This window comes from Aethalodelphis obliquidens, unplaced genomic scaffold, assembly GCF_003676395.1.
Source record: "Aethalodelphis obliquidens isolate GAN/ISIS:26980383/991018 unplaced genomic scaffold, ASM367639v1 scaffold106, whole genome shotgun sequence".
Classification (NCBI taxonomy): Eukaryota; Metazoa; Chordata; class Mammalia; order Artiodactyla; family Delphinidae; genus Aethalodelphis; species Aethalodelphis obliquidens.
Window position 1 is genome coordinate 2294425 of NW_020838050.1, and position 18616 is coordinate 2313040.

Consider the following 18616-nt stretch of genomic DNA (forward strand, 5'->3'; position numbering starts at 1 on the left):
CCAAATTCATAATTATATTAAGCATAAATGGTAAAAACACTCCAAATAGAAAGCAGAATTTGTCAGATTAGATAAAAATGTAGGAACCTAGTACTTATTTTTCTTATAACTGGAAGTTTACACCTTTTGACCACTTTCATCCAATTCCCCCACCCACACCTCCCACCTCTAGTAACCACAAATCTGATCTCTTTCTATGAGTATTATTATTTTTTTAAGATTCCACATATAAGAGAAATTGTACAGTATGTGTCTTTCTCTGATTTATTTTACTTAGAACAATGTCCTCAAGGTCCATCCATGCTGTCATAAATGGCAGGATTGCTTTCATTTTGGGCTTATTATGGTAGTCATTTGTAATATATGTTAAATTGTTATGCTGTACACCTTAAACTTCTACACACCTTTATTTCAATTATATCTTAATAAAACTGAAAGAAAAAGTGTAGGCCCTAATTATATGCTGTATACAAAGAGCCTACTTTACATAAAATATTCAGGTTTATTAAAAAGTAAAGGATATAAAAATATAAACTATCAAAACTCTAATCAATAAAAACTGAAATAACTATATTAATATTAGATAAAAAAGAGATCAGAACATGAAATATAGGTGGGCTTTTCATATCAATAAAGGGATCAAATTATTAAAAAAATAACCATCCTGAAAGTGTATGCACTTTATAGCTTCAAAATACAAGGAACAAAAGAAATCATAATTATAGTTTGAGTCCTTAGCTTTCCTCTCTATAATTGATAGAACGTTTCAACAGACAGATAATAAGTAAGGATATAGGAGACTTGGACTGCACTATAAACCTACTTGATCTAAATGACATTTATGTAACCCTTCACCTAATATCAGAAAAGTACATATTATATTTTTTAAATATAATAAAATTAATAAATACCTGCTGCAAGTATCAAAAATATTCAAATGTACCATTCCAAATCAGAGGCATGTTCACTATACATTGAAAAACTCTACTTAAGAGCATGGGTTTTAAATTTCTGTACACTTCAATACATAGCTGTGTATGGGTAAGTTAATCTCTCTAACATGTAGCTGTCCAATACAGCACCACTTACTGAAGAGATTGTCTTTTCTCAATTGTATATTCTTGCCTCCTATGTCATAGATTAATTGACCAGAGGTGTGTGGGTTTATTTCTGGGCTTTCTATCCTGTTCCATGGATCTATATGTCTTTGTTGCCAGTATGATACTGTTTTGATTACTGTCACTTTGTAGTATAGTCTGAAGTCAAGGAAGCCTGATTCCTCCAGCTTCGTTTCTCTTTCTCAAGATTGCTGTGGTTATGTGGGGTCTTTCTTGTTTCCATACAAAAGACTGTATATATATATATATATACATATATATATATATATATGAAGTGATATTGCTCAGCCATAAAAAAAGAATGAAATAATGCCATTTGCAACAACATGGATGGACCTAGAGATTATTGTACTAAGTGAAGTAAGCCAGACAAAGAAAGAAAGATATCATACAATATCACTTATATATGGAATCAAAAAGAAAATACAGGGCTTTCCTGGTGGCGCAGTGGTTGAGAGTCCACCTGCTGATGCAGGGAACGTGGGTTCGTGCCCCGGTCTGGGAGGATCCCACATGCCACGAAGCGGCTGGACCCATGAGCCATGGCCACTCAGCCTGTGTGTCCGGAGCCTGTGCTCCGCAACAGGAGAGGCCACAGCAGTGAAAGGCCTGTGTGCCGCAAAAAAAAAAAAAAAAAAAAAAAAAGAAAATACAAATGAATTTAGTTATAAAACAGAAACATACCCACAGAACATAGAAAACAAACTCATGGTTACCAAAGGTGAAAGGGGTGGCGGAGGGATGAATTAGGAGGTTGGGATTAACATATACACACTGTATATAAAATAGATAACTGACAAAGACCTACTGTATAGCACAGGGAACTATACTCAATATTTTGTAATAATCTGTAAGGGAAAAGAATCTGAAAAAGAATATGTATGTATATATATATATATATATATATATATATATATATATATATACTCATATATATTCGTATTTATGGAATACTTCTCAGCCATAAGAAATATTGCCATTTGCAAAAACATGGATGGACTTGGAAGATATTATGCTAAATAAAAAATTCAGAAGGAGAAAGACAAATACTGTATGATATAACATATTTTGAATTTTAAAAATACAGCAAACTAGTGAATATAACTAAAAAAAAGATAACAGACTCACAGATATAGAGAAAATTTTAGTGGTTACCAGTGGGGAGAGGGAAGGGGGAGGGGAAAATATGAGTATAAGTTTAAGAGGTACAAAATAAATAACTACAGGGATATATTTTCCAGCATAAGGAACATAACCAATATTTTATAATAACTATAAATAGAGTATAACTGTCAAAAATTGTGAATCACAATGTTGTATATGTCTATTATAATATTGTACATCAACTATATGTGAATTTTTTAAAAGTTAAAAGAAAATAAGAAAAGGCAAAATCAACTTCAACCAGTGCTCTATCTTCTGTTCTATGTTTTCTCTCCCCATCACAATTAGTTATTGGCAGAGTTGTCTACATTAATTGACTTCTTTCCCTCACTATGAATTTGCTAAAGCTATTTCAAATATTTTGTAAAAAATGTAAAGTCATTTACAATCTGACAAAATACTTTGTGTCTGGTAACTTCTGTGTACTTTACTCCTCATATTTAGTTATTTGCTCTGGAGTATTTAAAACAATCGACTGTGCTCTCTTCCTTCAACCATTCAAAGGTAAATGTTTAGAACACTGAAGACAAATGATTATTTTTTTCATAGACCATTGACCCTTGAGGAATGTGGAGGATAGGGGGCCCCAACACTCTCTGCAATAGAAAATCTGCTTAACTGTTTTCTATAAACCAGTTCCTTGGTAACTGTTGTTCCCTCCTATCCACAGTTCCATATCCACAGATTCAACCAACTGTGGATCATGTAGTACCATAGTATTTACCATTTTTATAAAATCCTCCTATAAGTGGGCTTGTGAAGTTCAAAACCATGTTGTTCAGGGGTCAACTATATTTCCCTAATTGCTTAAAATCATGGAATATTTTACTTTGTTTATAATTATTTAGAAATATTTGGACTTTTGTTTTCTCTATGAATTCAAGAGCTTCTACCAGCATTTTTAAAATATCTGTTAGAAAAAAAAATCATCCTCCATTGTATTTCCAGATATTCTTATCCTTTTCATTACACTGTCTGTTTCTTGGGGACTTCATTTTTCTGACAGTCCTCTTTCATATGCTCCTCTATCCTATTGTTCCAATTGGAATCAGTAGCTCCCTAGAATTCTGCCCAGATCTCATCCTGACACTTTCTATCACTATTCTTTTGAGTTGTGTCCTCTTTTTTCAATCTCATATTTTACTTTTCTTCAGTTCTCTCCCTCATATTACTGAAGTAGAGCTTCCAGTTAAAATCTTAAGAAGTGTTTTTATGATTGCATATCTGAAAATCTGTAGACACACCACTTAATTTATTGTTTTGCTGTGTCTGAATATCTGGGTTCACAAATTTCCCTCAGAATTTTAAGGAAATATTCTATTTTCTACATCAGAGTTGTTTATGAGAGGTCTGATGTCCTTCTGAGAGTTATTTTTTAATCTATGACCTGTTTTCCTTCCTCTAAACTTGTTTTTCTCTTAGGAGTTCTCTTATCCTTGTTGTTTTGAATAGGAATCTTTTTAATTCATTCAACTTGTTGAATATTTGATGAGCCCTGTCACTATGAAACTATGTGTACCTCTTCAGCTCTTGAAATTTTGTTTTTATATATTTTTTACTACTTGCCTTAATTTCATTTTCTGTTTTCCACTGAAACTCCATTTAGTTGGATCTCTTAGATTAGTCTTTTATGTATATTTTTAAAATTATCCCAGCCATTGTGTTTTCAGATCTACATTCTTGAGAGATTTTTATAAAAATTTTATTATTCAGTCCTTTTATTAACTGAAGGAGGGGGAGCATGTTCATGCTTAAACTCTCTCTCTCTCTCTATATATATATATTTTGGTCTGTCCTTTTTTTTTTCTTTCTTTCATAGCCTTATATTCATGTTTTAAGGATATAACATATTTTTGACTCTTTCTAAGTAAACCAAACAACATTTTATTTATTTTTCTCCTTTCATACTTTAGATTTTCTTCATATGTCTGTAGATTTTTAGATATCCATTCACACTGAGAAATAGTACTCTAAATAGTTGATTGGAAGCTCTAGGTACATGGGTGGAGCTTGATGACTGTTATGTTCTACATAACAATAGCAAGCAAGGTTTTTCACTACAGAATCAATTAGCAAGCAAGGTTTTTTTCACTACAGAAACACCGAGATATCAATATTTGTAGATATTTTCTCTAGAGTAGTGTATTTTCTCAAAAAAATTATCTCCTGCCTTAGATATTTCAAGCTGGCTATCACAATGCTGGGATATAGATAGAACAAGAAACCAATACCTTAGTGTTCATTACATAAACTTTCAATTATTTTCTTTGTTTTTAGCCACCAAATATTACCACCAGCCTTTTACTGTGTCCCATTTCCAAATCCTGGAGAATTTTCCACTTAATTTCTTCAAGGAACAAATCTAAATTCTTAAGGGATGAGAGATGGATAATGGCTTGGCTAACCAAGCAGTAAGAAGGCATGTGGGTGTTTAAATGCTCCTTTCACAGAATATCAATATACCCTTCTGTTTTAGTTACATTAATTCCACCTTTCATTATATTTAATGCCTCTCATTTCTGGAACTTTCTGGAATGTGGTTTCAGAAAAGGCATGGGGGAAGTTATTGTACTCAGTATTGAATGCAAGCCTATGGAAAGCAGAGTTAGTTTCAAGTGCAATATTTTCCCCTCTATATTGCCTCAAAATTCTTTTGAGTTGTTAATAAATATCTTAAAATATATTAAATTGAATGATAAGGAGTAATGGTCTTATGTCCATGCAATTCTAATTATAACTCTTCTATTCATTACTCACTCTAAAGAAGACACTGTGCTAAGCATTGCATCAAGAGGTTGGTGGTGTGAAAGAGGTTGGGGTGAAAAAATGCCTATATGGCAGCTATTTGTCACATCTGTCATACATGATATTTATTAAGACATGTCTTTTTATGATTATTAAGCTCTGGAATTTAACAAGATAGACAAATGTTTGGGCAGTGTGATTTGAAAAAATTGGAGAAGTGACACTTTGGGTGAATCTCCCACCCGTTCACAAATTTTTAGAGTGATGAATGAGCTAAAGCAGAAAGGCCAAATTTTTAGAGTGATGAATGAGCTAAAGCAGAAAGGCAGCAATTTAAAAGCTATGTTACAAAGGATATATTGCCAAGAAGTTGTTTTTCTTCATTTAGTAAAGATATGTTGCAACTTTGTTCCCCAAAAGTGTGCTATTGAGACGATACTAATTTCAATGGTTGAGTACTAACATAATGATTAGAAACTCTGGATGGCTGCCCCAAGTTAAATAAAAAGAAGGAGTCTCTGTATATAGGCTTCAGGAACCAGGACGGGAAGCTAAGACAAAAACATGGGATTATGACAGATCCAATGCTGGCTCATCCAAATGGGTTATCACACTATCCACTACCACAAATTGGTAGATTTGTGATAGTGGACTACATCCAGTATCACAAATCTATCAATGAACAGATTTAGCTCTTTCCCCAAAATCATCCACTTTTCTGATCTTTTACACCTTCTGATAATTCCCTTCTCTTTAGCTTCCTCGTAGCTTCTTAATTATCCTTCTTTCTGATTGTTAATTCTCGATATCTTTCACTCATAATTTGATAAAAAGAGTGTATTAGTTCTTCATCAAAACACACTTATTTCCAATGTTAAGACTACAAATTAATTTATCACACAGGAAATTTTATGGAAGACTTCAACTGATATAATGAGCAATGTCTTTGACAACAGATGGAAAGCAAATGAATAAGCAATCTTCCAGTGAGTTTTCTTTACAGAACTTTGATAAAGGCCAAAAGCATAACTTTAAATGGTAGCTCATTGAAGGCTACCTTAAGAGAAGATAGGAAAATAAAGTCCATGCAAATAACTTTCTGCTGATCAAGTTTGAGTGAGTGAGGGGATTGAACCTTCTTTCATTCTGCTGTTTTTTAAAAATATCACTTCACCATCAACTAATAATTGACAAGGAAACTAAAATACTCAATGGAGAAATAACAGTATCTTTAAAACATGGTGCTGAGAAAGTAAGATATTCACAAAGAAACTTGACCCCTAATTATACAACTCATAAAAAATAACTCAAAATAGATTGAAGACTTAAATGTAAGACCTGAGACCATAAAATTCCTGAAAGAAAACATAAGAAAAAATTCCTTGACTTGGGTCTTGGTAATGCATTTCTGAAAATCACACCTAAAGTACAAGCAACTAAATCAAAAATAAACTATTGGAAGTACATCAAACTAAAAACTATTGCACAGCAAAAGAAAACATCAACAAAGTGAAAGGATAACCTATGGAATAGGAAAATATTTGCATACCATATGTCTGATAAGGAGTTGTTATTCAAAAAATATAAAGAACTCATACAATTCAATAGCAAAAATATCCAATTAAGTGGGTAAAGGGCCTGAATAAACATTCCAAAACAAATTCCAAGAAGATATAAAAATGACCAACAGGTACATGAAAAGATGTTAAATATCACTAGTCATTTGGGAAATGCAAACTTGAACCATAGTAAGGTATTGTCACACACTTGTTAGAATTGTCATTGTCAAAAACACAAGTAATAACAAATGCTGGCATGGATATGGAGAAAAGGGAACCCTTGTGCATTGTTGGTGGAATTGTAGATTGGGATAGCCAATATGAAAAACAGTATGGAGGGTCCTCAAAAAGTAAAAACTAGAACTACTCTATGATCCAGCAATTCTACTTCTGGGAATACTATATCCAAAGGAAACAGAACCACTTATTTGAAAAGATATCTGCCTCCCCATGTTAAAGCAGCATTTTTTACAATAACCAATGCATGGAAATAACCTAAGTGTCCACTGATGGATAAATGAAAAAAAAGAAGTTGTGAGATTTATATATATATATATATATATATATATATATATATATATATATATTCAACCATAAAAAACAAGGAGGGCTTCCCTGGTGGTGCAGTGGTTGAGAGTCCACCTGCCAATGCAGGGGACATGGGTTCGTGCCCCGGTCTGGTAAGATCCCACATGCCATGGAGCGGCTAGACCCGTGAGCCATGTCCACTGAGCCTGCGCATCCAGGGCCTGTGCTCTGCAATGGGAGAGGCCACAACAGTGAGAGGCCCGCGTACCACAAAAAAACCCAAAAACAAAACAAAAAAAAACAAAACAAGGAAACTCTTCCATTTGTAACAACATGGAAGAATGTTGATGATATTATGCTAAGTAAAATGAAACAAAGACAAACACTATAAAATCTCACTTGTAAGTAGAATCTAAAACAAACAAAAAACAAAAAAACAAAAATAACCCAACAAAACTCATAGAAAGAGTGATCGGATTTGTTCTTACCAGAGGTAGGAAGAGGGGGAATTGGAGGAAGGTGGTCAAGAGGTATAAATTTCCAGTTATAAGATAAATAAGTACTAAGGATATAATGTACAACATGATGACTATAGTTATCAGTTCTCTATGAAATATAAGAAAGTTGTTAAGATACTAGATCCTAAGAGTTCTCATCAAAAGGAGAACAGGTTTCTTTTTTTCTTTTTTATTGTATCTGTATGAGATGATAGATGGTAACGAAACCTATTTTGCTCATTTCACATTATATGTAAATCAAACTTTCTTGCTGTACACTTTAAACTTATGCATTAATGTATGTCAATCATTTGTCAATAAAACTGGTGGAAATATCATTTCTCTCAGTTTACATTTGATTAGCACAAATTCATGTATTTGATGGAAAAAGAGGAAGAGAAGCAGGGAATCTTTGAAAAGAATAAATTGGCTAATATATAATTCAGCAATCTCACTCTTGGGCATATAGCTGGAGAAAACCATAATTCAAAAACACATCCACACAATGTTCATTGCAACACTATTTATAATAGCCAGGACATGGAAGCAACCTAAATTTCCATCAACAGAGAAATGTATAAAAATGATGTGGTACATATATACAATGGAATATTACTCAGCTGTTAAAAATAATGAAATAATGCCATTTGCAGGAAAATGGATGGACCTAGAGATTGTCATACTCAGTAAAGTAAGAGAAAGACAAATATCATATGATATCACTTATATGTGGAATCTAAAAAAAAAGGTAAAAATGAACATATCTACAAAACAGAAATAGAGTTACAGATGTAGAAACAAATTTATGGTTAATGGGGGTAATTGGAGGAGGGATAAATTGAAATATTGGGATTGACATATACACACTAGTATGTATAAAATAGATAACTAATAAGAACCTATTATATAGCATAGGGAACTCTACTTCATACTTTGCAATGGGATTTATTCCAGTGATGCAAGGATGATTTAACATCCACAAAGCAATCAGTGTCATACACAAAACCAACAAAATGATGAATAAAAATGATATGATAAGACAGACCTTCAAGATGGTGGAGGAGTAAGACGTGGAGGTCATGTACCACCCAAAAATACAGGAGAAATACATCTACATGTGGAACAACTCCTACAGAAGCCCTACTGAATGCTGGCAGAAGACCTCAGACTTCCCAAAATGCAAGAAACTCCCCACGAACCTGGGTAAGGCAAAAGAAAAAACAAAAAACAGAGACAAAAGAATAGGGATGGCACCGGCACCTCTGGGAGGGAGCTGTGAAGGAGGAAAACTTTCCATACACTATGAAGCCCATTCAAAGGTGGAGATGGGGGTTGGGCAGGGGATAGCTTCAGAGCCATGGAGGAGAGCACAGCAACAGGGGTGCAGAGGACAAAGCAGAGAGATTCCTGCACAGAGGATAGGTGCCAACCGGCATGCACCAGCCTGAGGGGCTTTGCTCACCCGCCTGTGTGGGTGGGGCCTGGGAGCTGATGCTTCAGCTGTGGAGGTCAGATCCCAGGGAGAGGACTGGGGTTGGCTGCATGAACACAGCCTGAAGAGGGCTAGTGCACCACAGATAGCTAGGAGAGAGTCCAGGAAAAAGCCTGGAACTACCTAAGAGGTAAGAGACCATTGTTTCAGGGTGGGTGAGGAGAGACGATTCAGAGCACTGCCTAATGAGCTCCAGAGATAGGTGCGAGCCATGGCTGTCAGTGCAGACACCAGAGGCAGACATGAAACACTAAGGCTGCTGCTGCAGCCACAAAGAAGCCTGTGCACAAGCACAGGTCACTATCCAAACCTCCCCTCCCAAGAGGCTGTGCAGCATGCAACTGCCAGGGTCCTGTGATCCAAGGACAACTTCCTTGGGAGAACACATGGCATGCCTCAGGCTGTTGCAATACCATGCTGGCCTTTTCAGCCTCAGGCTCACTCCATATTCCATACCCTTCCATCCCACTGGCCTGAGTGAGCCAGAGCCCCTAATCAGTTGCTACTTCAATGTCATCCTGTCTGGGTGGGAAACAGACCCTCTCAGGCAACCTACATGCAGAGGTGGGGCCAAATCCAAAGCTGAACCCCAGGAGCTGTGTGAACAAAGAAGAGAAAGGGAAATTTCTCCCAGCAGCCTCAGGAGCAGCAGATTAAATCTCCACAATCAATTTGATGTACCCTGCATCTGCGGAAAACCTGAATAGACAAAAAGTCATCCCAAAATTGACCCAGTGGACTTTGGGAGCAATTATAGACTTGGGGTTTGCTTTCTGAATCTAATTTATTTCTAATTTTATGTTTATCTCAGTTTAGTATTTAGAACTTATTATCATTGGCAGATTTGTTTATTGACTTGGTTGCTCTTTTCCTTTTATATATATATATTTTTCTTCCTTTTTCTCTATTTGTGAATGTGTATCTGTATCCGTCTTTCTGTGATTTTTTCCTCTATAGCTTTGCTTTTACCATTTGTCTTAGGGTTCTGTCTGTCTGTTTTATTTTTATTTGTTCTTAGCATAGTTTCTAGCGCTTGTTATCATTGGTGGATTTGTTTTTTGGTTTGGTTGCTCTCTTCTTTCTTTCTTTTCCTTTTAAGTACTTTATAAATAGTTTTTATTTATAATAATATTTTTTAGTTTATATTTTAATTATTTTATTTTCTTTATATTATTATTTTCTCTTTCTTTCTTTCTTTCCTTCTTTCTCTCTTTCTTTCTTTATCTCCCTTTTCTTCTGTGCCATCTGGCAGTCAGGGTCTTGATGCTTCAGCCAGATGTCAGGCCTAAGGCTCTGAGGTGACAGATTTCAGGACAATTGGTCGATCAGAGACCTCCTGGCTCCACATAATATCAAACAGCAAAAGCTCTCCCAGAGATCTCCAACTCAACGCTAAGACCCAGCTCCACTAAACCAACAGCAAACTTCAGGGCAGGACACCATATGCCAAACAACTAGCAACACAGGAACACAACACCACCCATTAAAAGAGAGGCTGCCTAAAATCATAACTTCACAAACAACCCAAAACACACCACCAGATGCAATCCTTCCCACAAGAAAGACAAGATCCAGCCTCATCCACCAGAGCACAGGCACCAATCCTCTCCACCAGGAAGAATACACAACCTACTGAAAAAAACCTTACCCACTGGGGGCAGACACCAAAAACAATGGGAAATACCAACCTGAAGGCTATGAAAAGGAGTCACCAAACACAAAGTTAAGCAAAATGAGAAGATAGAAAATTATGCAGCAGATGAAGGAGCAAAGTAAAAACCAATTAGACCAAACAAATGAAGACGAAATAGGCAGTCTACCTGAAAAATAATTCAGAGTAATGATGTAAAAATGATCCAAAATCTTGGAAATAGAATGGGGAAACATTTAACAAAGAACTAGAAAAACTAAAAGTAAACAAACAATGATGAACAACACAATAAATGAAATTAGAAATTCCTAGAAGGAATCGATAGCAGAATAACTGAGGCAGAAAAACGGATAAGTGACCTGGAAGACAAAAGAGTGGAATTAACTACTGCAGGGCAGAATAAAGAAAAAAGAATGAAAAGAATTGAGGACAGTCTCAAAGACGTCTGGGACAACATTAAATGCACCAACATTCGAATTATAGGGGTCCAAGAAGAAGAATAGTAAAAGAAAGATACTGAGAAAATATTTGAAGAGATTATAGTTGATAACTTCCCTAATATGGGAAAGGAAATAATCCAAAAGTCCAGGAGGTGCACAGAGTACCCATACAGGATAAATCCAAGGAGAAACACACCAAGACACATATTAATCAAACTACCAAAAATTAAATACAAAGAAAAAACATTAAAAGTAACAAGGGTAAAGCAACAAAAAACATACAAGTAATACACATAAGGTTAACAGGTGATCATTCAGCAGAATCTCTGCAACCAAGAAGGGAGTGGCAGGACATATTTAAAGTGATGAAGGGGAAAAACCTGTAACCAAGATTACTCTACTCAGTCAGGATCTCATTTATAATCAATGGAGACATTAAAACCTTATACTCAAGCAAAAGTTAAAGAATTCAGCACCACCAAACCAGCTTTACAATAAATGATAAAGGAATTTCTCTACGCAGGAAAAAACAAGAGAAGGAAAAGTCTTACAAAAACAAACTGAAAACAATTAAGAAAATGGTAATAGGAACAATTCATATCGATAATAACCTTAAATGTAAATAGATTAATTGCCCCAACCAAAAGACACAGACTGTCTAAATGGATACAAGGCAGGACGTATATATATTCAGTACAAAAGAGACCAACTTCAGCCCTAGGGACATAAACAGATTGAAAGTGAGAGGATGGAAAAAGATATTCCATGCAAAGGGGGAAAAAAAAAGAGAGCTGAAGTAGTAATTCTCATATCAGATGAAACAGAATTTAAAATAAAGATTATTACAATCTACAAAGAAGGACACTCCATAATGATCAAGGGATCAATAAAAAAAAGATATAACAATTGTAAATATTTATGTACCCAACATAGGAGCACCCCAAGACATGAGGAAAATACTAACAGCCATAAAAGGGGAAATCGACAGTAACACAATCATAGTAGGGGACTTTAACACCCCACTTTCACCAATGGACAGATCATCCAAAATGAAAATAAAGAAGGAAACACAATTTTTAAATGATACATTAAACAAGATAGACTTAATTGATATTTACAGGACATTCCATCCAAAAACAACAGAATAAACTTTCTTCTCAAATGCTCATGGAAGATTTTCCAGGATAGATCATGTCATGGGTTAAAAACTGAGCCTCGTTAAATTTAACAAAACTGAAATCATATCAAGTAAATTTTCTGACCACAATGAGACTATACTTCAATTACAGGAAAAAATCTGTAAAAATTACAAACACATGGAGGCTAAACAATACACTACTAAGTAACCAAGAGATCACTGAAGAAATCAAAGAGGAAATCAAAAAATACATAGAAACAAATGGCAATGAAAACACTATGACCCAAACCCTATGGGATGCAGCAAAAGCATTTCTAAGAGGGAAGTTTATAGCAGTACAATCCTACCACAAGAAACAGGAAACATCTCAACTAAACAACCTAACTTTACTTCTAAAGCAATTAGACAAATGAGAAGAGAAAAAACCACAAACATAGCAGAAGGAAAGAAATCATATTGATCAGATCAGAAAGAAATGAAAAAGAAATGAAGGAAATAAGAGCAAATATCAATAAAACTCAAAGCTCGTTCTACGAGAAGATAAACAAAATTGGTAAACCATTAGCCAGACTCATCAAGAAAAAAGGGTGAAGAGTCAAATAAATAGAATTAGAAATGAAAAAGGAGAAGTAGTAACAACTGACCCTGCAGAAATACAAAGGATCATGAGACATTACTACAAGCAACTATATGCCAATAAAATGGACAACCTGGAAGAAATGGACAAATTCTTAGAAAAGCACAACCTTTGGAAACTAAATCTGGAAGAAACAGAAAATATAAGCAGACCAATCAGAAGCACTGAAATTGACACTGTGATTAAAAATCTTCCAACAAACAAAAGCCCAGGACCAGATGGCTTCACAGGCAAATTCTATCAAACATTTAGAAAAGAGCTAATGCCTATCCTTCTCAAACTCTCCCAAAACATAGCAGAGGGACACTTCCAAATTCATTCTACAAGGCCACCATCATCCTAATACAGGCAAATATCACTGATGAACATAGATGCAAAATTTTCAACAAAATTCTAGCAAAGAGAATCCAACTTACATTAAAAGAATCATACACCATGATCAAATGGGATTTATCCCAGTAATGCAAGGATTCTTCAATATACACAAATAACACAATGTGATAAACCATATTATCAAATTGAAGGAGAAAAACTATATGATCATCTCAATAGAGGCAGAAAAAGCTTTCAACAAAATTCAACACCAATTTATGATAGAAATTCTCCAGAAAGTAGGTATAGAGTGAGCTTACATAAATATAATAAAGGCCATGTATGACAAACCCACCGCCAACATCATCCTCAATGGTGAAAAACTGAAACCATTTACACAAATATCAGAAACAAAACAAGGTTGCCACTCTCACCACTATTATTCAACATTGTTTTGGAAGTTTTAGCCAGAGGAATCAGAAAAGAAAAAGAAATCAAAGGAATCCAAATTGAAAAAGAAGAAGTAAAGTTCTCACTGTTTGCAGATGACATGATAATACATATAGAGAATCCTAAAGAGACTACAAGAAAACTGCTAGAGCTAATTAATGAATTTGGTAAAGTAGCAGGATACAAAATTAATGCACAGATCTCTTACATTCCTATATAGTACTGATGAAAAATCTGAAAGAGAAATTACAGAAACACTCCCACTTACCATTGCAACAGAAAAATAAAATATCTAGGAATATACCAACCTAAGGAGACAAAAGACCTGTATTCAGAATACTATAAGACACTGATGAAAGAAATTAGGAGCAGGAGAGAAATATAGATGCAGATGTAGAAATGGACTTGAGGAAAAGAGGAGGGGGAAGGGTAAGCTGGGACGATGTGAAAGAGTGGCATGGACATATATACTATATCAAATGCAAAATAGATAGCTAGTGAGAAACAGCTGAATAGCACAGGGAGATCAGCTCAGTGCTCTCTGACCACCGAGACGGGTGGGATAGGGAGAGAAGGAGGGAGACACAAGAGGGATGAGATATGGGGATATATGTATATGTGTAGCTGATTCACTTTGTTATAAGGCAGAAACTAACACACCATTGTAAAGCAAGTTTACTGCAATAAAGATGTTTAAAAAATCATATGATCATATCATAAATGTAAAAAATGTATTTGAAAAAAATCAACCTCCATTTATGATAAAAACTCTTGACACATTGGGTATAGAGGTCATGTAGCTCAACATAATCAAGGCCATATATGATACACCCACCTCTACTGTCATACTCAACGGTGAAAATCTGAAATCTTTTTCTCTAAGATTAGGAACAAGACAAGGTGTCAACTCTCACCACTTTTCTTTAACATAAAATTGGAAGTCCTAATCAGAGCAATTAGGCAAGAATAAGAAATAAAATTCATCCCAACTGGAAAGGAAGAAATAAAACTGTCATTATTGGCAGAAGACAGTATACCATCTGTAGAAAACCAGAGACTCCACCAAAAAAATTATTAGAAGTACAAATTCAGTCAAGTTGCATGAAACAAAATTAATATGCATAAATCTGTTGAATTTCTATACACTAATAATGAACCGTCAGAAACAGAGAGGAAAATAATCTCATTAACAATTACATTAAAAATAATGTATGCCCAAGAATAAGTTTAAAGAAGGACGTGAAAGACCTGTACTCTGAATACCGTAAGAAATTGATGAAAGAAATTGAAGATGACACAGATAAAACAAAGATATACCATGCTTATTGATTTAAAAATCCATTAAATTAAAAGTCAACATTGCAAAAATTTCCATGCTCCCCGAAGCAATGTACAGATTCAGTGCAATCTCTATCAAAATACCAATGCCATTTTTCATATAACCAGAACAAATAATTATAAAATTTGTATGGAGCAACAAAAGACCTCCAATAGCCAAAGCAATTTTGAGAGAGCAGAACAAAGCTGGACTTATCACAGTCCCTGATTTTAGGTTATAACACAAAGTTACAGTAATCAAAATAGCATGGTACTGACACAAAAACTGACATATAAATAAATGGAACAGAATAGAGGGTCCAGAAGTAAAGTCATGGTTATATGGTCTATTAATCTATGGCAAAGAAGCAAGAATATAACAATGAGGAAAAGACTGTCTTTTCAATAAATGGTGTTGGAAAAACTAGACAACTACAAATAAAAGAAAGTATCTGGACCATTTTTACACCATATACAAAAACAATGTCAAAACTGATTGAAAGACTTAAATGTAAGACCTAAAGCCATAAAACTCCTAGAAGAAATCATGACAGTAATCTCTGTGACATCAGACTTAGCAACAATTTCTTGGATCTGTCTCCTCAGGCAAGGACAACAAAAGCAAAAATAAATAAATGGGATTCAAATGGGACTACAAAAAAACAAAACAAAACATCAACATCAAAAAACACTTTTGCACAGTGAAGAAAACTGTCAAAAACAACAAAAGGCAACTTTCTGAATGGAAGAAGATATTTGCAAACAATATATTTGATAAAAGGTTGATATTAAAAATATTTGAAGAATTTATAAAACTGAACATCAAAATAACAAACAAACAATTTGATTTAAATGTCTATTTAGAGGACCTGAATTATCACTAATCTTAAGGGAAATGCAAATACAAACCACAGTGAGATATCACCTCACATCTGTCAGCATGGCTATGATCAACAAGACAAGAAACACCAAGTTTTTGGGACAATGTGAAGAAAAGGGAACACTCATGCACTGTTGGCGAGAAGGTAAATTGGTGTCGCCTATAGAAAGCAGTACGAAAATTTCTCAAATAACTAAAGATAGAATTGCCATGGAATCCAGTAATTTCATTCTGTGCATCTATGAAAAAAAATACAAACCCTAATTCAAAAGGATATATGTATATCTATGTTTATTTCATCACTATTTACAATAGTCAAGGTATGGGAGCAATCTAAGTATCCATTGTTAGATAAATTGTTAAAGAAGATGTGAGATATATATATATATCAGCCATAAAACTGAAATGAAATATTTCCTTTTGTGACAACATGGATGGGCCTAGAGTGTATTAATGCTAAATGAAATAAGTCAAAAAAAGAAAGAAAAATACTGTATGATTTCACTTATATGTGGAATCTAAAATAAAAAAGACATATTAACAAACTCAACAGAAACACCATCATGGATACAGAGAAAAAACAGGTGATTGCCAGAGGGCAGGGATGGGAGGAGAGAAATAGGTGGGGGATATTGAGGTACAAACTTTCAATTACAAATAAGTGAGTCACAGGTATGAAATATACAGTGTGGGGAATATAGTTAATAATTATGTAATATGTTTGTATGGTTACAGATAGTAACTAGACTTCTCATGGTGATTGTTGTAAAATGTATAGAAATAGCAAATTACTATATTGTGTACCAGGAACTAACAAAATGGTATAGCCCAACTATACTTCAAAAAAACCCACAAAAAACCCAAAACAAACTCATAGAAAAAATTTCAGATTTGTGGTTACAAGGGACCAGGGTAGGGGGAAAGGGCAATTTGATGAAGGTAGTCAAAATGTACAAACTACAGTTATAAGGCAAATAAGTACTATTGCTATAATGTACAAAATGATAAACATAATTAACACTGCTGTACGTTATTTAAGAAAGTTGTTAAGAGAGTAAATCCTAAAGAGTTCCCATCACAAGGGAAACATTTTTTTTCTATTTCTTTAATTTTTTATCTATACAGATGATGCATATTCACTAAACTTATTGTGGTAATTATTTCATGGTGTACGTAAGTCAAATCATTATGCTGTGCACTTTAAAATTATACTGTGCTGTTTGTCAATTATATCTGAATAAAACTGGAAAAATACTTTTTAAAATGAATCATTCTTTAAAAAATACATAAAGACAGAAATATTTTATTATCACTAATTTAAATGTAAATGAATAAAAATCTTCAGTTAAAAGATAGGTAATGGAAAAAATGGATACAAAGACTTGATTCATTTATATACAATCTACAAGAAACTAGATGAAAAGAAACAAAGTGGTGAAAAGTAAAAGAATTTAAAATGATATTCCAAGAAACTCTTAACCAAAACAGAGCTGGACTGGTTATATAATTACCAGCCAAATAGATATTAAGTAATAAAAGATTACAGGAGATCAAGAAGGACATTATACATTAATTAAGGCTCAATCCAAGAGGATATAACATATATAAACATACATGTATCTAACAATAGAGACACTAAATATATGAAGTATTAGTTGACTAAATTGAGGAGAGAGCTATACAGATCTAGAATAATATTTGGAGACTTCAATACCTCAATTTTAATAATGGAATGAACAAGACTGGGTAAAATAAGGAAAGAGAGGGCTTCAATAACCCTATAAAACAATTAGACCTACTTAACAGATACCTGAGAAACACTTCACCCAAGAATACCAGAATATACATATTTCTCAAGTGTACATAGACTATTCTTCAGAATAGACCATATGTGAGGCCACAAAACAAATCTTAACAAATTTAAAAAGATTGAAATTATATAAAGTGTGTTTTCTGAGAACAATGGAATAATGCTAAATAACAATAACTGAAAGAAAACTGGAAAACTCACAAATTTGTGGAAAATAAACAACATACACTTACATAACCAAGGGGTCAAAATAAATCATAAGGTAAACTATAAAATACCTTAATACAAAAGAAAATGAAAACACAGCATACAAAAACTTATAGGATGCAGTAAAAGCAGTGATAAGATAGAAGTTTATAACTATAAATGTATTCATTAAAAAGAAGAAAGACTGAACAGTACAATTTGAGGAAGTAGAAGATAAAGTGCAAACTAAACTCAAAGCTAGAAGAGGGAAGGAAATACTACATATAAGAGTGGAGATAAATTAAATATAAAAAGAATAACAATAGAGAAAATTAACAATCAAAAGTTTTTTATAAAGATCAACAAAATTGACAAACTTTTAACTAGATTGACTAAATCATAGAGAAGACTCAAATTATTAAATTGTGAAATTAAAAAGGGAACTTTACGGGCTTCCCTTGTGGCACAGTGGTTGAGAGTCTGCCTGCCAAAGCAGGGGACACGGGTTCGTGCCCCAGTCCAGGAAGATCCCACATGCCACAGAGTGGCTGAGCCCATGAGCCATGGCCGGTGAGCCTGCATGTCCGGAGCCTGTGCTCTGCAACAGGAGAGGCCACAACAGTGAGAGGCCCGCGTACCACAAAAAAAAAAAAAAAAGGAACTTTACTGATTTTACAGGAATAAAATCATTA